Raw genomic sequence first — 24,968 nt, forward strand, 5'->3', positions numbered from 1 at the left:
CATCTTTGGTCGGGTGGGTTTTATTGTTTATTTTTATCCATGATGTCTCCAAGGACTCAACTAACATACAGTTGCCCAACAGGCTCAGTGGAGCACACAAGGGTGCCATTCCTTCCTGGTTGGGCAGGCAGTCACAAGATGCAGGAAAGCCACGCTGGCGTCTATCCTGGCCTGTGCTGGCTGTACCTGGAAATATTAGTGTTTTCCAGATTTCAGGGCCACGTGCCTGATACCAACTGCACCTCTCCTGTAAGCAGAGCTGTTGGTTAGACTTGCTGGCATTAGAAATTAAAGATGGCAGTGAGCTGAGGCCAAGGAGGTATTAGCAGTAAGAGTCAGAAATGCTTTGAGCTTCCCTTATGGCTGCACGGTTCCTCATAAGCAGTTAACGCCTGCCAGCTCCTGTCCTGTCCGGCTGTGGAGCCTTTGCTCACATGCTCCGCATCTTGCTTGATATCGTTGAGAGGAATCTAGCCAGCAGGACTTGAGGGCTGAGCTGTAGGAATGGAAGCGTCCTCTGCTGTTTGAAACAGAGCGCGTTTCTAAGCTGTGTTTCAGCAGAAAGCAGGCAGGGCCAGGAACAGGCAACTGTTGGAAGCGCTCAGTGCAGCTCTTCCCTCACCCTGCACCGTGACTGACAGCATGCTCTGTTTTCTCTCTCCAGACCAAGTTCTCCCAGCAAAAGGAGGGAATCACCAGCTGGCAGTTGGTGTTCCTGCTTTTGCCTGGGCAAACCATCGCCTATGGCTGAACACCAACTGCAGCACAGTGCCAGGGAGCCCTCAGAAACAGAAGTCATGGTCCTGGCAGGTAAGGGTACAAATCCAGCTTTCAAAACACTGCTTGTCAGCAGCACAGGTAGAATTCATGCTTTCAGTGGGCTTGTACCTCCTTCTGGCATTCAAGCCCGTGCCTGACATCTTTGGTTCACCCTGTCTTTCCCAAACGAGTCTCTTGTCAACACAAGGGCTGGACCTGCACGAGGATCACTTTCAAGACAGTGACACTGTTGCTAGAAGCCTATTTGCTTCTGCCCACCACCACTACATAGCCAAATGTCAAGAACCTCTTTCATGATTCATCTTGCGAATGTTTGACAGTAACACCTGTCTACACCTTCCTAGGTGAACTGAGCCCCTGTCAACCCCGAGGACCCAGGGCAAGTGACGATGGAGCATCATGTGCTTCCATCAATGGACAGCTGTTAAGAAGCACAAGTCACTGCAGTTCGGAAGACAGCCTTCTACAAGACAGGAACGACAGAGAAAAGGAGGTCATCATTGTTCAAGCCCTGATTCATCCCATCCCTACTGAAGCTGCTGACCTGAGCCTGCAAGACACCACAGGCACCAGCCTGGATTGGGACCCAGTGCAGGGGTCCCAGGACAGCACAATCCCAGCACAACCCGAGTGCCCTGACAGCAGCACCACCATGCAGGCTCAGGTCAGTATCAGTGAGGAGAAGCCGAGCCTCCTGGAGGTGGGCGTGGATTCAGACCACCAGTGCCAGGCTCCAAGTGCCAGGCTCACCAGCCAGGACTGTGGCCCAGTGCCTTTGCAACACAGCCCAGACCAAGCACAGCCTGAGTGCCCCGAAAGCGACACCTCCAAGCAGGACCAGGTCAGCGTTACTGAGGAGCAGCCGAGCCTCTTGGAAGGGGGTGTAGAATCGGGCCACCAGTCCCAGGCTCCAGGGAACAGCACAAGCTCTGAGCCACTCTCGTGATGACAGGAGAGGACGAGTCCCATCCTTCCTCCATACCTCACACCCCCTCCTTTCTCCTATTGAATAAAGGCATGCTCATGCTCAATCAATGCCTTGACTGCATTCCGAGTCTTCATTCGCAGAGATTGGGATGAGTGCAAGAAACAGCAAGACAGCTCAGCTTGCAGCTCTCTGGCTGTGGGGTGAGTGCAGCAGAGCTCTGCGTGTGTTCCCATTTTGCCTAGCTTTGGGACTCCTGCAGCAGGAGCTCTGCTACCGTTTTGTAAGGGAGCAAATAATTTCTAGCATCCTGGATGCTGCTCATGACAACCCCAAGCTTCCTGGCTGCGGCTTTGTGATGCTTTTCAGGGCCTTCTGATGCTCTTGGACGTCATGGCTGCTCCCTAACACCTCTGTCCTCCTGCCATGTCCATTCCTGGCTCCCACCTCTGAGCTGGCTCTGCAGATCATCTCCAGCCCTGCCATCATGGCGCTGTGGCAGGAGGAGCTCACCCTGACCAATGTCAGGCAGTGCTGCCTGCTTCTCTCACTCTCTAGACCAAGTGTAACTACACTGATGTGGAGACAAATGCTTTCTGTCACATCCTCCATCCCTGCAGACATTTACCTGTAGGCAGCTCTTTCAGAAGAAGAATCAAGCAGCAGAACCTTTTGCTCAGCTACAGCACACAAATGCTACAGAAACAACCCACAAGCTCTGGGTCTGCGGGTCTGCACAGTCATGCACCAACTGCGCTTGATGGTATCCCCATCCTTGCTTTCCTTCCCTGCTTCTTGTCTGATGGCACTGCTGAGCCAGGAACAAGCTGCCCAGCGTGGCAGAGCGTGGTGCAGAGCTGTGCTGGGACCTCCTCCCTTCCTCTGCTGCAGCTTGGCGTGCAACCTCACCCACTTCTCTGACAGACCTGCTGATCCCACGCGTGCCATCGGGATGCTCTGGCACGGGATGTGCCTCCATACAAAGCTCCTTCCCACCTCCCAAGGGAAAGCAAAGCAACCCAAGCATCGCCAACAAACCTGCCCAGCAGACAGCAGGGAATGCAAACAGCTTCTGGCTGCTCCCCTGCACTACCGTCCTTGGTAAGAGACCCCACGAGGACTGGCTGGGAAATCAGTGCATGACACACGTGAGTGTGCACGGGATTGTGCAAAGCAGTGGGGTTCCACGAGTTTGTGTGCATGCGCGTGTGTGTGTATTTGTGCATGGGTGCTGTTACACACGTTTGTGTTCATGTGTGTACAAAGCAGTGGGGTTGCTCTGGTCTGTGCATGTCAGTGGGTATGTGTGCAAGGACGAGCATGCACATATATGTGCGTGCACAGAGGTGTGCAAAGGGTTGGAGCTGTACACGGACAAAAAAATGCTGAGAGTGAATATGGCACCCTCCTTTGGAAACGTCAGGTGTCTGTCAGCTCTTCAGCTGTGCCCAAACACCTCCCAATGTGCTGCCACACCAGGACATAATTCCAACCCCACAGTGAGTTCTGCAATGTTGTGGTGCCGTGTTGGAATCAGATGTGACCCCGTGGTCTTGCCTCCCCCCCTTGTGGGGGGTCATGGTGGAGCAGGCTGGTGGCCGTTGGTGATGTCATAAGCGGCTGGAATGAGGGGAGGAGCGGTGCGTTCTGTGTTCCTTTGTGGGCGAGTAGGAGTTCGGAGTGGTTGGTTTTCTTGTTGTTCTTGTGCGTTTAGTGCCTTTGTTTGAGTACCATCGTGCGCAGCATCCTGTAGGTAAGCTGAGCCAGCGTGGGATGGACGGGTGGGCAGCGAGGTGTTGAGAAGTGCTGGCTGTCAGCGCTCAAAGCACCATATTGCTTACTCTTGACCGTCAGACATAATCTTCCCCTGGTACACACATTCCAAAGGGGGTGTCCATAAAGGTGGCACCTGTCCCATGCTTCTTCCGTTGTCTTCTTTGCTCAATTATGGAAGCAGAGTAAGGTTGCTGGGTGGACAGGCATCACGTAGCCTGAGACTCAGCATGTCTTGCAGCAAGTGGATGGGACGGTTGTGCTGTGTGCGTTATGCCATGGCTGTCTTAGCCCTGCTCACTGACCTGCTCTTTCTCTCTCCTCTGCCCACCCTCCGCCCACTGCCTTGGTGCAGCTTTTGCTCTCATAAGATCTGAGCAGAGTGACCAGGAACTGCTGCAGATAGCCTGAGGTGATCTCGTTGCCAGGTACGTGCCATGTTTTGTCCCACCACGTCGTTTTACATGCCGTGGGTTTCTTCACTGCCCTCCAGCTCAGCCCTCAGAAGGATGCTGTCTAATGCCCTGCTATCGCACTGTCAGAGTGCTCTGGGTGATTGCATCTGCTGCTCTGTGCCAGAGTCCCCATCTGCTGGCAGAGGGATAGCAACTTGGTACAGCGCTGCCTAATAGGCTGTCACGTTTGAATTTACTGAAGCAAGGGGTACTTTCTCGAACACTTGCCTATGCCGCAGAGTATGCAAGGGTAGTTCTGAAGAAGTCCCTCCATACTGTGCTGGGTGAATAGAGAAAACAGACGTGTGTTTCTTCTCTGTTCCAGCTTGTCACACCTGCTGGGATGGGCAACGCATGCAGCGAGATCAGATGTGAGCCCGAGGTGGCGGGCACGGAGGTACAGTATGAAGCTCTGGCTTGTCTTTGTTCTCTGTGTTGAGCCAGCAGAGGGAGCCGCAGATGTGCTCTCCTGCAGGAAAGAATGGGCCAAAAAGGGCCTGGCCACCTGTCTGCGCCAGTGCCATTGCTGATGAGTCTGGGTAGAGAGAGATGCATCTTGGCATGGCCTGGCACTGCACGCCAGGAAGAGAAACAACTGTGATGAGAAGTGCAGCTCCTTCTGAAGTGATCAGGAGGGAGCGCATTTCCTGCAGCTTTCTCTGCAGATGTGCTCCTCACCTTGAAATCCTCCTGGTTTGTCCTCAGCTCCTGACCACGGCCTGTGCTCTGTTTTGCAGGCTGATAACATGTGGAAGCCGCAGCTGGTGCGTGCGGAGTCATCTTTCAACGTGCCAGCGATTGCGGCAGCCCATGTTATTAAGCGTTACGTCGCCCAGGGGCCGGATGAAGTCTCCCTGGAGGTAAGCAGTTACAGGCGTTCCTTGTTGTCATGCACGGGAGAGTAGTCTAGGGTGTGAACGGCTCAGGAATCTTCTCAGACACCTTCAGAATGTCTCACGAGGTGAAGCTTCGAAGGTTCGGTTCCAGCTTAGACTTGCGCTGGGTCAGGAGGAGTTCAGCCATCTCTCCAGTATGGTTGGATTGGGCATTTGAACCTTGTAATCAAGCAGATCCTGCCCAGTATGGGAGCCTGGTCTCTGAGCAACAGCAGACGGGTGTGTGAAGTGTGCAGATGTGTTCAGGAAGCCCTGCTAACTGATGCCCGTGGTTAAAGTGGAGCTCTTGCATAGCCTTTGGCAGAGAGCCAGCTGATTTTGAGACCTGTTTCCTACTGCACAGCAGTACTGTGTATGTTGTGTGACTCTTGTACCTCCAAGTTCAGTTTTAGAAGGGAAAATGCCTTGGGGCTGCATTGGTGCAATTGCTGTCTAGCTTTAGGATATTCTGTGGCGCAGAAGAAGGCAGTTATTTGAGCTGTGCTTTCCTGCCAGCTGTGCTGAAGCTGGGATTGACGTTTCAATCTCTTGCAGGTGGGAGACTTGGTGTGCATTATTTCTATGCCACCAAAGGAGCTGAGCCCCTGGTGGAGAGGCAAGCTTGGCTTTCAGGTAGGCACACGCTTTCGACTAGAGAGCCCAACTTCAGTAGAGTCAGGAATATCAGCTTGGAGCTGCTCTGCCTGCACAGGATGGCTTCCGGATGCAAACGGTTGCCCTGTGTCACTGTCAGGGGACATTCCCTTTGGCTCTGGGCTCAGGCTAATGCCCTCCTCTCTTTTTGTTCTTGTTACAGGTTGGGTTTTTCCCTGGTGAGTGCGTGGAGCTCATCAGTGGAAAAGTTCCCGAGTCCCTCATCAATTCATTGCCAAAGCCAGGTACACATGTTACATTTGACAATGCGGGTTAGTAAAATGGGGTCAGAGCGTGGCTTTCAGGGCGTTCGTTAATGCCCGCGTTGAGCAAGCTTAGCAACAGGACTGCATTAAGGTCCATGGGAACACGCAGAGATCTGTCCCAATCCCACTGTGTTTATTGTTGGGCTTGGGGAAGTCACAGAATCCTCCTGGAATGGCTTGGGATTGGAAGGTGCCTAAAGGATCATCCTCAGGCTCCAAGGCCCCTGCCTCAGTCTGGGTGCCCAGCCTGCGCATTTAGCAGGAGTCGAGAGCAGGCTGTCCGGGGCCCCTTCTGACCTGGCCTTGGGCACGTGCAGGGACGGGAAAAATCCGTTCTTGCGTGTCCTTGTTGGGAATGTTCTTCCCGATGTTCCGTGCTCGGTCGAAGGCGTTAAGCTCAGCCTCGTCCAACTGAGCCAAGCCTGAAATGAACTGGTTTCTTTGTTTTGTTTCTTTGCAGTGCTGAAGAAACGGGGCAAGCTCAGCACCTTCCTTCGTTCGGTGGTGAAGGCTCGCCCCAGGAGATCGGAGCAGCCGGAGCCGGCGAAGGAAGGGGTGTTTGGGTGTGACCTGGGGGAGCACCTTCTCCGCTCTGGCCGTGATGGTAAGGAACAGCCCATTGCTGAGATCTCCCTCCGCTGGGCATCTAAAGATGAAAGGGAGATCATATCCAACAATTGTTTCAGTCTGAAAACGTAGGAAGCCTTCTGGCCAAAGAGAGCATCCTGCAGCCTTTTCCTAGCTCTTCTGGTCGTGAGATTGGATTCCTCCATTCCCCAGGGAGCTGTGATGGGACTTGCAGTGTCTGTGATTTTGCCAGAATTACTTTCTCCAGGCTGTTGCTAGGTGGTGGCATTTCTGGAAAGCCAAGAACACGTCTCTGTGCAGCTTCCTCACAGCTGTCTCTGCCAGCTTTCTCCTCTAAGGAGGAAGCAAGTGGTAGCCCGGCTGGGCTTACTGGGTGGGATGTGAGAAGAGCAGGGCCTGACCCAGGACTTGAGTCAGAAGCTAAGCTAACCGCTGGCTCTTGTTCTGTAGTCCCCCAGGTCCTGCAGAGCTGCGCTGAGTTCATCGAGCAGCATGGCGTGGTGCAGGGGATCTACCGCCTGTCTGGCGTGGCGTCCAGGATCCAGCGACTACGGTAAGAGTGCTGCGACTGACACAGCTGTCAGCAGGGGCACGTGCCATGCTGCGGGCGTTCAGAGGAACCCCTTCCTTTTCTTGACTGTATTTGTTGTGGCTTTGGACTTGCTTTCCTCTTTCTCAAAGCCCTCTGCTCAATCCTGTGTCCTTCTCTGCAGCCATGAATTCGAGTCGGAGCAGGTTCCCGAGCTCAGCGTCCGAGACATTCACAGCGTGAGCTCCCTGTGCAAGATGTACTTCAGGGAGCTCCCAAACCCTCTGCTGACCGAGCAGCTGTATGGCAAGTTCTCGGTAAGCTCAGGGCAATGTCTTGGAAATGACACGTACCTCTTCCCTGGGCGTCCTGGCTGATGGTTGCAGCAGTGCCCCAGCTCCGAGGTCTTCTTTCTGTTAGCCCCATGAGGCATGTCTTTGCCACCTCCTGCCTCTGGCTGATGCCACTTCTGGTGGTGCCAGGAGGTGCTTACTTAAACCATTCACGATGCTTGCGAGAATTCCCTTCCCTTTGCTATTCCCGCCTGGTGTCTGAATCCCTTCCTGCCTTTTTCCAGGACGCTGTTTGCTCAGCTACAGAGGAGGAGCGGCTGCTCAGAATGCAGGACACCATCCAGCAGCTGCCCGCTCCTCACTACAGGTCAGTGCTGCGCTCGGTCTGCTGAGCTCAGCCCTGCTGCCTTTCAGAGGGCCATGATGCGATTCCAGGTGTTGCCTCACGCTGGCAGCATCATGCCTGTGCACGCTGAAGCGGCTGAAGGCTGCGTCGGGTCGGTTGACTGGGTCGGTTCCTTGGCATGGGGGCACGGTTGGTGCAGCCGATGGCTGCGGCTGTGCTGTGCTGGGGCTTGGTGCTGCAGCGTGGTGGCACATAGTTAAGTTTTACCTACTTCCTATTCGGGGACAGTAGCAATGACAACAACCAGCGTGAAGTGAGGTTTGTTTTGTGCACTGCAGCACGGCTTGCTTTTTGGTGCTGAACATCTGCCCCTCTTGTTTTCCAGGACTCTGCAGTACTTAATGAGACACTTGGCGTCTCTGGCTGGGAACTGCTCCGTGACCAACATGCACGCTCAGAACTTAGCGATAGTGTGGGCTCCAAACCTCTTAAGGTAAACTTCTTTTTCCGTTTCAACACGATGCTTACTTCTGCTCCTGCCCAACGCCAGGGGCACAATTTCCAGATGACAGTTTCTAGTCACTTGTTTAGCTGGGACTGCTGTGTCCCTGCTTATCCAGGAGAATTTCATCAGTGGCATCGCTGATTGCCCACTGCGGAAGTCTCCAGAGCCCAACTTGTCAGTTTTTGGCTACAGAAATTCAGACTTGGGGAAACGATCTTGGGGAAATGACTTGTAAGATCTGCCTTTTCTTCAGATCCCCGCAGAGCCAGTCTGCCTCCACCTATGGAGAAGCTGCATGCAAGGAGCTGCAGATGCAGTCAGCTGTGGTGGAGTTCCTCATCACCCACACAGACGTCCTCTTCCCCTCCACATCCACACCAGCCGTGGGAGAGGGAGCAGGTGAGCGTCTTCCTCCATTAGCTTGATGTTGATCTGACACCTTGATCCAATCCAGGCCTTCTCCAAGACCTTTGAAAATGCTCTTACTGTTGAGGAGACAGCAGGCTTCTGGGTTTAGATTAGAATATGGTGCCCTGTTCCTGGATTCTGAGAGTGTCCAAACCCATAATTTACATGGAGAAAACCGTCACTGCCATTCAGATGTTTTGAGCCCCTCTTCTTCCAGTGGCTCTGATAAGCAAGTCTGAGAGAAATGCAGAACTGGGATGTCTGTGCTGCTGCTTTCTGATCCTCCCTCTTACCTGTGGTTTCCCCTTGCAGGGCACAGTTCTCTTGCTGGGCCCAAGTCTGTGTGGGTGTCTCCTCCATCTGCAAAGCTGCTCACGCTGCAGGAGGCTCTGGCAGAGAGGAGAGGCCAGAGCAGCTCTCCTGCTGCGACACGGAGCAGCAACACTGAGGTGGAGGAAGGCCCCGCAGCTGTAATGAGGATCTTCCACACAGTCCTTGATTTTCCATCTGAAAGGTAAAGAGGACTTCCCTTTCCAGCCCCTACCATCATTAGTCGGGTGGGTTTGCCAGGAATGGGCAACTGTCGTCAAGGGCTCGGAGCAGCTCTTCCCTCACCCTGCACCACGACTGGCAGCATGCTCTGTTTTCTCTCTCCAGACCAAGCGTGCCCAGCAAGAGGAAGCAGGCACCAGCTGGCAGTTGGCGTTCCTGCTTCTGCCTGGGCAAACCATCCCCTGCAGCCGAACGCCAACTGCAGAGCAGTGCCAGGGAGCCCTCAGAAGCAGAAGTGTTGGTCCTGGCAGGTAAGGGTGCAAATGCAGCTTTCAAAACACTGCTTGTCAGCAGCACAGGTAGGTTTCATGCTTTCAGTGGGCTTGTACCTCCTTCTGGCGTTCGAGCCCGTGCCTGACATCTTTGGTTCACCCCTGTCTTTCCCAAATGTGTCTCTTGTCAACACAAGAGGTGCACCTGCACGAGGATCACTTTCAAGACAGTGACACTGTTGCTAGAAGCCTATTTGCTTCTGCCCACCACCACTACGTAGCCAAATGTCAAGATCCTCTTTAAAGCACGATTCATCTTGTGAACGTTTGACACTAACCGCTGTGCATCTCCTCCTTCCTAGGTGACCCGAGCCCATGTGTTCCCCGAAGACGCCGGGCATGGGACAACAGCGCATCCTGTGCTTCCATCAACGCAGAGCTGTTAGGAAGCACAGGATGCTGCATTTCAATCGACAGCCTTCCATATGGCACCATCAATGAAGATGAGAACGTCATCGTTGTTCAAGCCCTTGTTCATCCCATCCCTCCTGAAGCTGCTGACCTGAGCCTGCCAGACACCACAGGCACCAGCCTGGATTGGGACCCAGTGCAGGGGTCCCAGGACAGCACAATCCCAGCACAACCCGAGTGCCCCGACAGCAGCACCACCATGCAGGCTCAGGTCAGCATCAGTGAGGAGAAGCCGAGCGTCTTGGGTGGGGGCGTAGAATCAGACCACCAGTCCCTGCCTCCAAGCAACAGCACGAGCTGTGAGCCACTCTCATGATGATAAGGGAGGATGAATCCCACCTTTCCTTCAGACCTCACACCCCCTCCTTTCTCCTATTGAATAAAGGCCCGCTTGTGCTCAATCAACGCCTTGACTGCATTCCGAGTCTTCATTCGCAGAGATGGGGATGAGTGCAAGAAACAGCAAGGCAGCTCAGCTTGCACTGCTCTGGTTGTGGGGTGCGTGCAGGGACACTGTAACCATACAGGGAAAGGCTTCCACTGCTTCCTAAAGCTGTAGTCCAGCCCTGCTACTGCTCTGTGGCACAAAGCCCTGAGGGGTGTTACATATTGTTAACCCAAGAGAAGTCAGCTTCATGCACTGCGTTTTGTTGTTGCTGGGTGAGAGGGGGATGCACCTTGGTGGGAAGATGAGCAGCGCTGGATCTGCCTCTAAGAAGATGTCCTAAGGAGGATGTGAACACTGCTGGCACTTCCTCGTTGCACGTGCTTGGAGGATCTTAAGTTCATGCACATTTCAGGATGTCTGTCAACAGCTACGAGGAAATTCTCAAGTCCTGGGAATTGCATTAAGCAGTTGGAACGGGTAAGTGCCATCTTTGTACAGAAACAACACGCCTAACAGTCTGTCTCACCACTCTAGAGTTAATCTGAGAATAGATTGACAGCTCATGTCGGTTCTCTATGTCAGGTTTCATTTGTATAAACTTGAAATTGGACTTTTGAAACCAGTTGGAAAATGATGGTGCCGATTACCTCTTCCTCTAGTATTACATTAGAGAAGAATTCACACTCAACTTTAAGCATCTGTATTTTGAACTGTGGGTGGTTTTGCAAAGGTAACACTCGGGCGGCATCTTCTTACTGGTGAAAGAGTTGCAATAAAAATCATGGACAAAGTTACTTTAGGGGTAAGCCAAAACGCATTTCAGTATGATCGTATCTTCTGTTGGAGTTGTGGAGTTCTCAAGAACACGGGGGCAGGGGGATGGTACATAGGAATGCAGCCTGCTGGTCCCACTGGCTTTTGAAAGAAGCTGTAGAACTGGAAAAAGTTGAACAGAGCACCACAAATCTTGTTCCTCGCTGTTCAGAGGGCAATATTCTCTGGCTGTAAAGTGGAGGAAGTTCAACATCATGACAGCAACTTTCACAAAATGCCAATGAAAATGCTGAATGTTTTTCTGTTCAGTTTTCACAGATCTGCGTTCCAGATTTTCTATGGAGTGATGTCAGTCTTTGCTGAGTTGATGTTGAATTGTGCACTGTGCCATATGTGCTTTTTATGCTCCACAGCAGTCAGATGTGGTACCTGGTATGGCACAGTAGTTAGCGATTCCATAGCTTGCTTTTATGGTCTCTTAAGGATGACTTGCCTCGTGCTAAAACAGAAACTGATGCCACGAAGAACTGAAGTCATCCACATGTTTGCCCATTGTATCATGTAAGAGAGACACCAAAGAAATATTTACAGTCTTAGAGGTAAGAAATAGTTTCTGCCACACTTCGGTTTACTGTTTTTATCTTTAGCAGTAGACAATAATATAAAAATAAAGCTGAAATGAAATGATTCTGACAGATCTCAGTGGAGACTGGGTTCAAGATTCACTGGTTTGAAAATGAAGTAGGAAATGTGATATATTCTCTTTTTGTAGAAGCCATTAATCAGCACTCACGGTAAGAGAACTGGTTTTAATTCCTAACATATTTCAGTGTTTTGAAGTAGCATCTGCGAGGTCTGTGGGACACCAGAGCCCCCGAATGTCATCACCTTCTGAGTGATCTGTGCCACCCACAGCATGAATGCAATGCTTCAGTTACACAGTTTGAGGCCAGGGTCAGATTTCTTAGCTGGTGTGGTCTGCCACAGTGACGACCCAGGGCGTAACTGGAGCACTTGTGCATACTGCTCTGATTGAGCACGGGGAATGGGAGAGAGTCCTGTCGGTGCTGCTCCGTGCTTTCTGTGCTGCCGTTGTTACTGATCTTTCTCTGATACTTTCTAAATGCATTTTCAGATCACCTTATCTTACAGGGCATCTCTCTGATTTCACTGTTTCTAAATTGGAGAGAGAAAGTTACCCTGCTGTTGTGGTTTAACCTGGCAGGTGGCTCAGCAGCACACAGTCCTCCACTCCATTCCAGTGGACTGCAGGAGAGAACCGAAGGGGGAAAAGTAACACAAAGTGAGATGGAATTATTTACTGAGATAGAGAAAGGGATGGTAGTTATGATGAATGCAAAAGCAATTGCTCACCACCTACCAGTCCGTGTCCAGTTAGCCTCCTGGTAGTGGAAGAGATTCACATGAAGTTCTACCCCCTTCAAAACTCTTTCCACAAGCTGTCGTATGGTATGGAACATCCCTTTGGCCGGTTTCAGTCAGCTGTCCTAATTCTGTTCCTTCTCACTTCCTTGGGCACTCAGCTGATGTTGACTTTGGCTTTGCACAACGCTGCCTGGCAGCAACTTCAAGCATCACTGCGCTGTCTACATTGCTTTTCTAGAACGAAAGCATTCATACTATCAGACACTGAAGAAAATTCAGTCCCAGCTGAAACTCAGACATCCTTCATCATCTTGTGCGTAGAATTCTTTCACTACAGGAAACGTTAGATACTTATTGCTATTTGGTACTACGTTCTGGAGCTGAGCTGGATTTTGTATCTTCCTCTGGAAGGGGAGTAAAGCATTATGCTCCTCATGGGACACAGATCTGATATGAGTGTTGGTTTCCCATTTTTGTTACACTCTTTGCTGCAGTTTGTATCTAGAGAACAGCCCTTGTGGTGTCAGTCTGTTGTGTAAACTGCTCTAGTTTCGTGCCTCAAGGAAGAGTGATCCTTTAAACAAATGGTGGCCATACAGAGGGTGTGGGGTGAGATGCATTCCTCTGGCCCCATCCAGTGGATTTTCTGTCACTGAAGACTTGAAGCACAGGTTAGGTACTGGAAGGCTTGAATCAGCCTCTGGCTGATGCCACTTCTGGTGGTGCCAGGAGGTGCTTATTTAAGCTATTTGCAATGCTTGCGAGAAATCCCTTCCCTTTGCTATTCCCGCCTGGTGTCTGAATCCCTTCCTGCCTTTTTCCAGGACGCTGTTTGTGCTGCCACGGAGGAGGAGCGGCTGCTCAGAATGCAGGACACCATCCAGCAGCTGCCCGCTCCTCACTACAGGTCAGTGCTGCGCTCGGTCTGCTGAGCTCAGCCCTGCTGCCTTTCAGAGGGCCATGATGCGATTCCAGGTGTTGCCTCACGCTGGCAGCATCATGCCTGTGCACGCTGAAGCGGCTGAAGGCTGCGTCGGGTCGGTTGACTGGGTCAGTTCCTTGGCATGGGGGCACAGTTGGTGCAGCCGATGGCTGCGGCTGTGCTGTGCTGGGGCTTGGTGCTGCAGCGTGGTGGCAGTGAGAATGTTTTACCTACTTCATATTCAGGGACGGTAGCAATGACAACAACCAGCATGAAGTGAGGTTTGTTTTGTGCACTGCAGCACGGCTTGCTTTTTGGTGCTGAACATCTGCCCCTCTTGTTTTCCAGGACGCTGGAGTACTTAATGAAACACTTGGCGTCTCTGGCTGGGAACTGCTCCGTGACCAACATGCATGCTCAGAACTTAGCGATAGTGTGGGCTCCAAACCTCTTAAGGTAAACTTCTTTTTCCGTTTCAACACGATGCTTACTTCTGCTCTCCCCAGCCCCCAAGGCACAATTTCTAGATGACAGTTTCTAGTCACTTGTTTAGCTGGGACTGCTGTGTCCCTGCTTATCCAGGAGAATTTCGTCAGTGGCATCGCTGATTGCCCACTGCGGAAGTCTCCAGAGCCCAACTTGTCAGTTTTTGGCTACAGAAATTCAGACTTGGGGAAACGATCTTGGGGAAATGACTTGTAAGATCTGCCTTTTCTTCAGATCCCCGCAGAGCCAGTCTGCCTGCACCAGCGGAGAAGCTGCATGCACGGAGCTGCAGACACAGTCAGCTGTGGTGGAGTTCCTGATCAGCCACACAGACAGCCTCTTCCACTCCAAATCCACACCAGCCGTGGAAGAGGGAGCAGGTGAGAGTCTTCCTCCATTAGCTTGATCTTCATCTGACACCTTGATCCAATCCAGGCCTTCTCCAAGACCTTTGAAAATGCTTTTGCTGTTGAGGAGACAGCAGGCTTCTGGGCTTAGATTAGAATATGGTGCTCCGTTCCTGGATCCCGAGTGTCCAAACCCATAACTTACATGGAGAAAACCGTCACAGCTGTTAAGATGTTTTGCAAGCAGGTGAAGCTTGATTGAAATGTGGCAACAAAGCTTTCTGAGTTCCCTGCCCCCTAGGTTTTCTAGGGTTTTTGTTTGCCTGTTTTGATGCAGTGAGCTACTCTTAATTATGGCTGTGTTCTTTGCCACAAGCATACATCTGAGCACATACATCGGATAAGCAAGTCTGAGAGAAATGCAGAACTGGGATGGCTGTGCTGCTGCTTTCTGATCCTCCCTCTTACCTGTGGTTTTCCCTTGCAGGGCACAGTTCTATGGCTGCGCCCAAGTCTGTGTGGGTGCATCCTCCATCCACAAAGCTGCTCACGGTGCAGGAGGCACAGGCTCAGCGGAGAGGCCAGAGCAGCTCTCCCGCTGTGACACAGTACAGGGATATAGAGATAGAAGTGGAGGAAGGCCCTGCAGCTGTGCCAGGGAACTTCCACACAGTCACTGATTTTCCACCTGAAAGGTAAAGAGGACTTCCCTTTCCAGCCCCTATCATCTTTGGTCGGGTGGGTTTTATTGGTTTATTTTTATCCATGATGTCTCCAAGGACTCAACTAACATACAGTTGCCCAACAGGCTCAGTGGAGCCACACAAGGGTGCCATTCCTTCCTGGTTGGGCAGGCAGTCACAAGATGCAGAAAGCCACGCTGGCGTCTATCCTGGCCTGTGCTGGCTGTACCTGGAAATATTAGTGTTTTCCAGATTTCAGGGCCACGTGCCTGATACCAACTGCACCTCTCCTGTAAGCAGAGCTGTTGGTTAGACTTGCTGGCATTAGAAATTAAAGATGGCAGTGAGCTGAGGCCAAGGAGGTATTAGCAGTAAGAGTCAGAAATGCTTTTGAGCTTCCCTTATGGCTGCACGGTTCCTCATAAAGCAGTTAACGCCTGCCAGCTCCTGTCCTGTCCGGCTGTGGAGCCTTTGCTCACATGCTCCGCATCTTGCTTGATATCGTTGAGAGGAATCTAGCCAGCAGGACTTGAGGGCTGAGCTGTAGGAATGGAAGCGTCCTCTGCTGTTTGAAACAGAGCGCGTTTCTAAGCTGTGTTTCAGCAGAAAGCAGGCAGGGCCAGGAACAGGCAACTGTTGGAAGCGCTCAGTGCAGCTCTTCCCTCACCCTGCACCGTGACTGACAGCATGCTCTGTTTTCTCTCTCCAGACCAAGTTCTCCCAGCAAAAGGAGGGAATCACCAGCTGGCAGTTGGTGTTCCTGCTTTTGCCTGGGCAAACCATCGCCTATGGCTGAACACCAACTGCAGCACAGTGCCAGGGAGCCCTCAGAAACAGAAGTCATGGTCCTGGCAGGTAAGGGTACAAATCCAGCTTTCAAAACACTGCTTGTCAGCAGCACAGGTAGAATTCATGCTTTCAGTGGGCTTGTACCTCCTTCTGGCATTCAAGCCCGTGCCTGACATCTTTGGTTCACCCCTGTCTTTCCCAAACGAGTCTCTTGTCAACACAAGGGCTGGACCTGCACGAGGATCACTTTCAAGACAGTGACACTGTTGCTAGAAGCCTATTTGCTTCTGCCCACCACCACTACATAGCCAAATGTCAAGAACCTCTTTCATGATTCATCTTGCGAATGTTTGACAGTAACACCTGTCTACACCTTCCTAGGTGAACTGAGCCCCTGTCAACCCCGAGGACCCAGGGCAAGTGACGATGGAGCATCATGTGCTTCCATCAATGGACAGCTGTTAAGAAGCACAAGTCACTGCAGTTCGGAAGACAGCCTTCTACAAGACAGGAACGACAGAGAAAAGGAGGTCATCATTGTTCAAGCCCTGATTCATCCCATCCCTACTGAAGCTGCTGACCTGAGCCTGCAAGACACCACAGGCACCAGCCTGGATTGGGACCCAGTGCAGGGGTCCCAGGACAGCACAATCCCAGCACAACCCGAGTGCCCTGACAGCAGCACCACCATGCAGGCTCAGGTCAGTATCAGTGAGGAGAAGCCGAGCCTCCTGGAGGTGGGCGTGGATTCAGACCACCAGTGCCAGGCTCCAAGTGCCAGGCTCACCAGCCAGGACTGTGGCCCAGTGCCTTTGCAACACAGCCCAGACCAAGCACAGCCTGAGTGCCCCGAAAGCGACACCTCCAAGCAGGACCAGGTCAGCGTTACTGAGGAGCAGCCGAGCCTCTTGGAAGGGGGTGTAGAATCGGGCCACCAGTCCCAGGCTCCAGGGAACAGCACAAGCTCTGAGCCACTCTCGTGATGACAGGAGAGGACGAGTCCCATCCTTCCTCCATACCTCACACCCCCTCCTTTCTCCTATTGAATAAAGGCATGCTCATGCTCAATCAATGCCTTGACTGCATTCCGAGTCTTCATTCGCAGAGATTGGGATGAGTGCAAGAAACAGCAAGACAGCTCAGCTTGCAGCTCTCTGGCTGTGGGGTGAGTGCAGCAGAGCTCTGCGTGTGTTCCCATTTTGCCTAGCTTTGGGACTCCTGCAGCAGGAGCTCTGCTACCGTTTTGTAAGGGAGCAAATAATTTCTAGCATCCTGGATGCTGCTCATGACAACCCCAAGCTTCCTGGCTGCGGCTTTGTGATGCTTTTCAGGGCCTTCTGATGCTCTTGGACGTCATGGCTGCTCCCTAACACCTCTGTCCTCCTGCCATGTCCATTCCTGGCTCCCACCTCTGAGCTGGCTCTGCAGATCATCTCCAGCCCTGCCATCATGGCGCTGTGGCAGGAGGAGCTCACCCTGACCAATGTCAGGCAGTGCTGCCTGCTTCTCTCACTCTCTAGACCAAGTGTAACTACACTGATGTGGAGACAAATGCTTTCTGTCACATCCTCCATCCCTGCAGACATTTACCTGTAGGCAGCTCTTTCAGAAGAAGAATCAAGCAGCAGAACCTTTTGCTCAGCTACAGCACACAAATGCTACAGAAACAACCCACAAGCTCTGGGTCTGCGGGTCTGCACAGTCATGCACCAACTGCGCTTGATGGTATCCCCATCCTTGCTTTCCTTCCCTGCTTCTTGTCTGATGGCACTGCTGAGCCAGGAACAAGCTGCCCAGCGTGGCAGAGCGTGGTGCAGAGCTGTGCTGGGACCTCCTCCCTTCCTCTGCTGCAGCTTGGCGTGCAACCTCACCCACTTCTCTGACAGACCTGCTGATCCCACGCGTGCCATCGGGATGCTCTGGCACGGGATGTGCCTCCATACAAAGCTCCTTCCCACCTCCCAAGGGAAAGCAAAGCAACCCAAGCATCGCCAACAAACCTGCCCAGCAGACAGCAGGGAATGCAAACAGCTTCTGGCTGCTCCCCTGCACTACCGTCCTTGGTAAGAGACCCCACGAGGACTGGCTGGGAAATCAGTGCATGACACACGTGAGTGTGCACGGGATTGTGCAAAGCAGTGGGGTTCCACGAGTTTGTGTGCATGCGCGTGTGTGTGTATTTGTGCATGGGTGCTGTTACACACGTTTGTGTTCATGTGTGTACAAAGCAGTGGGGTTGCTCTGGTCTGTGCATGTCAGTGGGTATGTGTGCAAGGACGAGCATGCACATATATGTGCGTGCACAGAGGTGTGCAAAGGGTTGGAGCTGTACACGGACAAAAAAATGCTGAGAGTGAATATGGCACCCTCCTTTGGAAACGTCAGGTGTCTGTCAGCTCTTCAGCTGTGCCCAAACACCTCCCAATGTGCTGCCACACCAGGACATAATTCCAACCCCACACTGAGTTCTGCAATGTTGTGGTGCCGTGTTGGAATCAGATGTGACCCCGTGGTCTTGCCTCCCCCCCTTGTGGGGGGTCATGGTGGAGCAGGCTGGTGGCCGTTGGTGATGTCATAAGCGGCTGGAATGAGGGGAGGAGCGGTGCGTTCTGTGTTCCTTTGTGGGCGAGTAGGAGTTCGGAGTGGTTGGTTTTCTTGTTGTTCTTGTGCGTTTAGTGCCTTTGTTTGAGTACCATCGTGCGCAGCATCCTGTAGGTAAGCTGAGCCAGCGTGGGATGGATGGGTGGGCAGCGAGGTGTTGAGAAGTGCTGGCTGTCAGCGCTCAAAGCACCATATTGCTTACTCTTGACCGTCAGACATAATCTTCCCCTGGTACACACATTCCAAAGGGGGTGTCCATAAAGGTGGCACCTGTCCCATGCTTCTTCCGTTGTCTTCTTTGCTCAATTATGGAAGCAGAGTAAGGTTGCTGGGTGGACAGGCATCACGTAGCCTGAGACTCAGCATGTCTTGCAGCAAGTGGATGGGACGGTTGTGCTGTGTGCGTTATGCCATGGCTGTCTTAGCCCTGCTCACTGACCTGCTCTTTCTCTCTCCTCTGCCCACCCTCCGCCCACTGCCTTGGTGCAGCTTTTGCTCTCATAAGATCTGAGCAGAGTGACCAGGAACTGCTGCAGATAGCCTGAGGTGATCTCGTTGCCAGGTACGTGCCATGTTTTGTCCCACCACGTCGTTTTACATGCCGTGGGTTTCTTCACTGCCCTCCAGCTCAGCCCTCAGAAGGATGCTGTCTAATGCCCTGCTATCGCACTGTCAGAGTGCTCTGGGTGATTGCATCTGCTGCTCTGTGCCAGAGTCCCCATCTGCTGGCAGAGGGATAGCAACTTGGTACAGCGCTGCCTAATAGGCTGTCACGTTTGAATTTACTGAAGCAAGGGGTAGTTTCTCGAACACTTGCCTATGCCGCAGAGTATGCAAGGGTAGTTCTGAAGAAGTCCCTCCATACTGTGCTGGGTGAATAGAGAAAACAGACGTGTGTTTCTTCTCTGTTCCAGCTTGTCACACCTGCTGGGATGGGCAACGCATGCAGCGAGATCAGATGTGAGCCCGAGGTGGCGGGCACGGAGGTACAGTATGAAGCTCTGGCTTGTCTTTGTTCTCTGTGTTGAGCCAGCAGAGGGAGCCGCAGATGTGCTCTCCTGCAGGAAAGAATGGGCCAAAAAGGGCCTGGCCACCTGTCTGCGCCAGTGCCATTGCTGATGAGTCTGGGTAGAGAGAGATGCATCTTGGCATGGCCTGGCACTGCACGCCAGGAAGAGAAACAACTGTGATGAGAAGTGCAGCTCCTTCTGAAGTGCTCCTGATCAGGAGGGAGCGCATTTCCTGCAGCTTTCTCTGCAGATGTGCTCCTCACCTTGAAATCCTCCTGGTTTGTCCTCAGCTCCTGACCACGGCCTGTGCTCTGTTTTGCAGGCTGATAACATGTGGAAGCCGCAGCTGGTGCGTGCGGAGTCATCTTTCAACGTGCCAGCGATTGCGGCAGCCCATGTTATTAAGCGTTACGTCGCCCAGGGGCCGGATGAAGTCTCCCTGGAGGTAAGCAGTTACAGGCGTTCCTTGTTGTCATGCACGGGAGAGTAGTCTAGGGTGTGAACGGCTCAGGAATCTTCTCAGACACCTTCAGAATGTCTCACGAGGTGAAGCTTCGAAGGTTCGGTTCCAGCTTAGACTTGCGCTGGGTCAGGAGGAGTTCAGCCATCTCTCCAGTATGGTTGGATTGGGCATTTGAACCTTGTAATCAAGCAGATCCTGCCCAGTATGGGAGCCTGGTCTCTGAGCAACAGCAGACGGGTGTGTGAAGTGTGCAGATGTGTTCAGGAAGCCCTGCTAACTGATGCCCGTGGTTAAAGTGGAGCTCTTGCATAGCCTTTGGCAGAGAGCCAGCTGATTTTGAGACCTGTTTCCTACTGCACAGCAGTACTGTGTATGTTGTGTGACTCTTGTACCTCCAAGTTCAGTTTTAGAAGGGAAAATGCCTTGGGGCTGCATTGGTGCAATTGCTGTCTAGCTTTAGGATATTCTGTGGCGCAGAAGAAGGCAGTTATTTGAGCTGTGCTTTCCTGCCAGCTGTGCTGAAGCTGGGATTGACGTTTCAATCTCTTGCAGGTGGGAGACTTGGTGTGCATTATTTCTATGCCACCAAAGGAGCTGAGCCCCTGGTGGAGAGGCAAGCTTGGCTTTCAGGTAGGCACACGCTTTCGACTAGAGAGCCCAACTTCAGTAGAGTCAGGAATCTCAGCTTGGAGCTGCTCTGCCTGCACAGGATGGCTTCCGGATGCAAACGGTTGCCCTGTGTCACTGTCAGGGGACATTCCCTTTGTCTCTGGGCTCAGGCTAATGCCCTCCTCTCTTTTTGTTCTTGTTACAGGTTGGGTTTTTCCCTGGTGAGTGCGTGGAGCTCATCAGTGGAAAAGTTCCCGAGTCCCTCATCAATTCATTGCCAAAGCCAGGTACACATGTTACATTTGACAATGCGGGTTAGTAAAATGGGGTCAGAGCGTGGCTTTCAGGGCGTTCGTTAATGCCCGCGTTGAGCAAGCTTAGCAACAGGACTGCATTAAGGTCCATGGGAACACGCAGAGATCTGTCCCAATCCCACTGTGTTTATTGTTGGGCTTGGGGAAGTCACAGAATCCTCCTGGAATGGCTTGGGATTGGAAGGTGCCTAAAGGATCATCCTCAGGCTCCAAGGCCCCTGCCTCAGTCTGGGTGCCCAGCCTGCGCATTTAGCAGGAGTCGAGAGCAGGCTGTCCGGGGCCCCTTCTGACCTGGCCTTGGGCACGTGCAGGGACGGGAAAAATCCGTTCTTGCGTGTCCTTGTTGGGAATGTTCTTCCCGATGTTCCGTGCTCGGTCGAAGGCGTTAAGCTCAGCCTCGTCCAACTGAGCCAAGCCTGAAATGAACTGGTTTCTTTGTTTTGTTTCTTTGCAGTGCCGAAGAAACGGGGCAAGCTCAGCACCTTCCTTCGTTCGGTGGTGAAGGCTCGCCCCAGGAGATCGGAGCAGCCGGAGCCGGCGAAGGAAGGGGTGTTTGGGTGTGACCTGGGGGAGCACCTTCTCCGCTCTGGCCGTGATGGTAAGGAACAGCCCATTGCTGAGATCTCCCTCCGCTGGGCATCTAAAGATGAAAGGGAGATCATATCCAGCAATTGTTTCAGTCTGAAAACGTAGGAAGCCTTCTGGCCAAAGAGAGCATCCTGCAGCCTTTTCCTAGCTCTTCTGGTCGTGAGATTGGATTCCTCCATTCCCCAGGGAGCTGTGATGGGACTTGCAGTGTCTGTGATTTTGCCAGAATTACTTTCTCCAGGCTGTTGCTAGGTGGTGGCATTTCTGGAAAGCCAAGAACACGTCTCTGTGCAGTTTCCTCACAGCTGTCTCTGCCAGCTTTCTCCTTTAAGGAGGAAGCAAGCGGTGGCCCGGCTGGGCTTACTGGGTGGGATGTGAGAAGAGCACGGGCTGAAGCAGGACTTGAGTCAGAAGCTGAGCTAACTGCTGGCTCTTGTTCTGTAGTCCCCCAGGTCCTGCAGAGCTGCGCCGAGTTCATCGAGCAGCATGGCGTGGTGCAGGGGATCTACCGCCTGTCCGGCGTTACGTCCAAGATCCAGCAACTACGGTAAGAGTGCTGCGACTGACACAGCTGTCAGCAGGGGCACGTGCCATGCTGCGGGCGTTCAGAGGAACCCCTTCCTTTTCTTGACTGTATTTGTTGTGGCTTTGGACTTGCTTTCCTCTTTCTCAAAGCCCTCTGCCCAATCCTGTGTCCTTCTCTGCAGCCATGAATTCGAGTCGGAGCAGGTTCCCGAGCTCAGCGTCCGAGACATTCACAGCGTGAGCTCCCTGTGCAAGATGTACTTCAGGGAGCTCCCAAACCCTCTGCTGACCGAGCAGCTGTATGGCAAGTTCTCGGTAAGCTCAGGGCAATGTCTTGGAAATGACACGTACCTCTTCCCTGGGCATCCTGGCTGATGGTTGCAGCAGTGCCCCAGCTCCGAGGTCTTATTTCTGTTAGCCCCATGAGGCATGTCTTTGCCACCTCCTGCCTCTGGCTGATGCCACTTCTGGTGGTGCCAGGAGGTGCTTATTTAAGCTATTTGCAATGCTTGCGAGAAATCCCTTCCCTTTGCTATTCCCGCCTGGTGTCTGAATCCCTTCCTGCCTTTTTCCAGGACGCTGTTTGTGCTGCCACGGAGGAGGAGCGGCTGCTCAGCATGCAGGACACCATCCAGCAGCTGCCCGCTCCTCACTACAGGTCAGTGCTGCGCTCGGTCTGCTGAGCTCAGCCCTGCTGCCTTTCAGAGGGCCATGATGCGATTCCAGGTGTTGCCTCACGCTGGCAGCATCATGCCTGTGCACGCTGAAGCGGCTGAAGGCTGCGTCGGGTCGGTTGACTGGGTCGGTTCCTTGGCACGGAAGCACGCTTGGTGCAGCCGATGGCTGCGGCTGTGCTGTGCTGGGGCTTGGTGCTGCAGCGTGGTGGCACTTAGTTAAGTTTTACCTACTTCCTATTCGGGGGCAGTAGCAATGACAACAACCAGCATGAAGTGAGGTTTGTTTTGTGCACTGCAGCACGGCTTGCTTTTTGGTGCTGAACATCTGCCCCTCTTGTTTTCCAGGACTCTGCAGTACTTAATGAGACACTTGGCGTCTCTGGCCGGGAACTGCTCCGTCACCAACATGCACGCTCAGAACTTGGCCATAGTGTGGGCTCCAAACCTCTTAAGGTAAACTTCTTTTTCTGTTTCAGCACGATGCTTACTTCTGCTCTGGCCCAACCCCAGGGGCACAATTTCCAGATGACAGTTTCTAGTCACTTGCTTAGCTGGGACTGCTGTGTCCCTGATCATCCAGGAGAATTTCGTCAGTGGCATCGCTGATTGCCCACTGCGGAAGTCTCCTGAGCCCAACTTGTCAGTTTTTGCTGCAAATTTCAGACTTGGGGAAATGATCTTGGGGAAATGACTTGTAAGATCTGCCTTTACTTCAGATCCCAGCAGAGCCAGTCTGCCTGCGCCTATGGAGAAGCTGCCTGCATGGAGCTGCAGACGCAGTCAGCTGTGGTGGAGTTCCTGATCAGCCACACAGACGTCCTCTTCCCCTCCACATCCACACCAGCCGTGGGAGAGGGAGCAGGTGAGCGTCTTTCTCCATTAGTTTGATGTTGATCTGACACCTTGATCCAATCCAGGCCTTCTCCAAGACCTTTGAAAATGCTTTTCCTGTCGAGGAGACAGCAGACTTCTGGGTTTAGATTAGAATATGGTGCCCCATTCCTGGATCCTGAGAGTGTCCAAACCCATAACTTACATGGAGAAAACCGTCACAGCTGTTAAGATGTTTTGCAAGCAGGTGAAGCTTGATTGAAGTGTGGCAGCAAAGCTTTCTGAGGTCCCTGCCCCTAGTTTTTCTAGGGTTTTTGTTTGCCTGTTTTGATACAGTGAGCTGCTCTTAATTGTGGCTGTGTCCTTTGCCACGAGCATACCTCTGAGCACACGGTTACTTTGAGCTCCTCTTCTTCCAGTGGCTCTGATAAGCAAGTCTGAGAGAAATGCAGAACTGGGATGGCTGTGCTGCTGCTTTCTGATCCTCCCTCTTACCTGTGGTTTCCCCTTGCAGGGCACAGTTCTCTTGCTGGGCCCAAGTCTGTGTGGGAGTCTCCTCCATCCACAAAGCTGCTCACCGTGCAGGAGGCTCTGGCAGAGAGGAGAGGCCAGAGCAGCTCTCCTGCTGCAACACAGAGCAGCGATGTCGAGGTGGAGGAAGGCCCCACAGCTGATCTGAGGAACTTCCACACAGTCCTTGATTTTCCATCTGAAAGGTAAAGAGGACTTCCCTTTCCAGCCCCTATCATCATTGGTCGGGTGGGTTTTATTGGTTCATTTTTTGTCCATTTTATATATATATGAGCCTGCCAGCTCCTGTCCTGTCCGGCTGTGGAGCCTTTGCTCCCATGCTGCGCATCTTGCTTGCCATGGTTGAGAGGAATGTAGCCAGCAGGACTTGAGGGCTGAGCTGTAGGAATGGAAGCGTCCTCTGCAACTGTCGTCAAGGGCTCGGAGCAGCTCTTCCCTCACCCTGCACCACGACTGGCAGCATGCTCTGCTTTCTCTCTCCAGACCAAGCGTGCCCAGCAAGAGGAAGCAGTCACCAGCTGGCAGTTGGCGTTCCTGCTTCTGCCTGGGCAAACCATCCCCTGCAGCCGAACGCCAACTGCAGAGCAGTGCCAGGGAGCCCTCAGAAGTAGAAGTGTTGGTCCTGGCAGGTAAGGGTGCAAATGCAGCTTTCAGAACACTGCTTGTCAGCAGCACAGGTAGGATTCATGCTTTCAGTGGGCTTGTACCTCCTTCTGGCGTTCGAGCCCGTGCCTGACATCTTTGGTTCACCCCTGTCTTTCCCAAATGAGTCTCTTGTCAACACAAGAGCTGCACCTCCACGAGGATCACTGTCAAGACAGTGACACTGTTGCTAGAAGCCTATTTGCTTCTGCCCACCACCACTACATAGCCAAATGCCAAGGACCTCTTTCATGATTCATCTTGTGAACGTTTGACACTAACTGCTGTGCATCTACTCCTTCCTAGGTGACCCGAGCCCTTGTGTTCCCCGAAGACGCCGGGCATGGGACGACAGCGCATCCTGTGCTTCCATCAACGCAGAGCTGCTAGGAAGCACAGGGTGCTGCATTTCAATCGACAGCCTTCCATATGGCTGCATCAATGCAGAGAAGAGTGTCATCCAAGTGCAAGCCCTGATTCATCCCATCCCTCCAGAAGCTGCTGACCTGAGCCTGCCAGACAGCACCGGCACCAGCCTGGATTGGGACCCAGTGCAGGGGTCCCAGGACAGCCCAGGCCAAGCACAGCCCTAGTGCCCCGACAGCAGCACCACCATGCAGGCTCAGGTCAGCATCAGTGAGGAGAAGCTGAGCATCTTGGAGGGGACCTAGAATGAGACCACCAGTCCCAGCCTCCAAGCAACAGCACAAGCTCTGAGCCACCCTCTCCTCAACAGTAGAGGATGAGTCCCATCTTTCCCCGGATCTCTC

The sequence above is a fragment of the Excalfactoria chinensis genome, chromosome Z, assembly GCF_039878825.1.
Source record: "Excalfactoria chinensis isolate bCotChi1 chromosome Z, bCotChi1.hap2, whole genome shotgun sequence".
Classification (NCBI taxonomy): Eukaryota; Metazoa; Chordata; class Aves; order Galliformes; family Phasianidae; genus Excalfactoria; species Excalfactoria chinensis.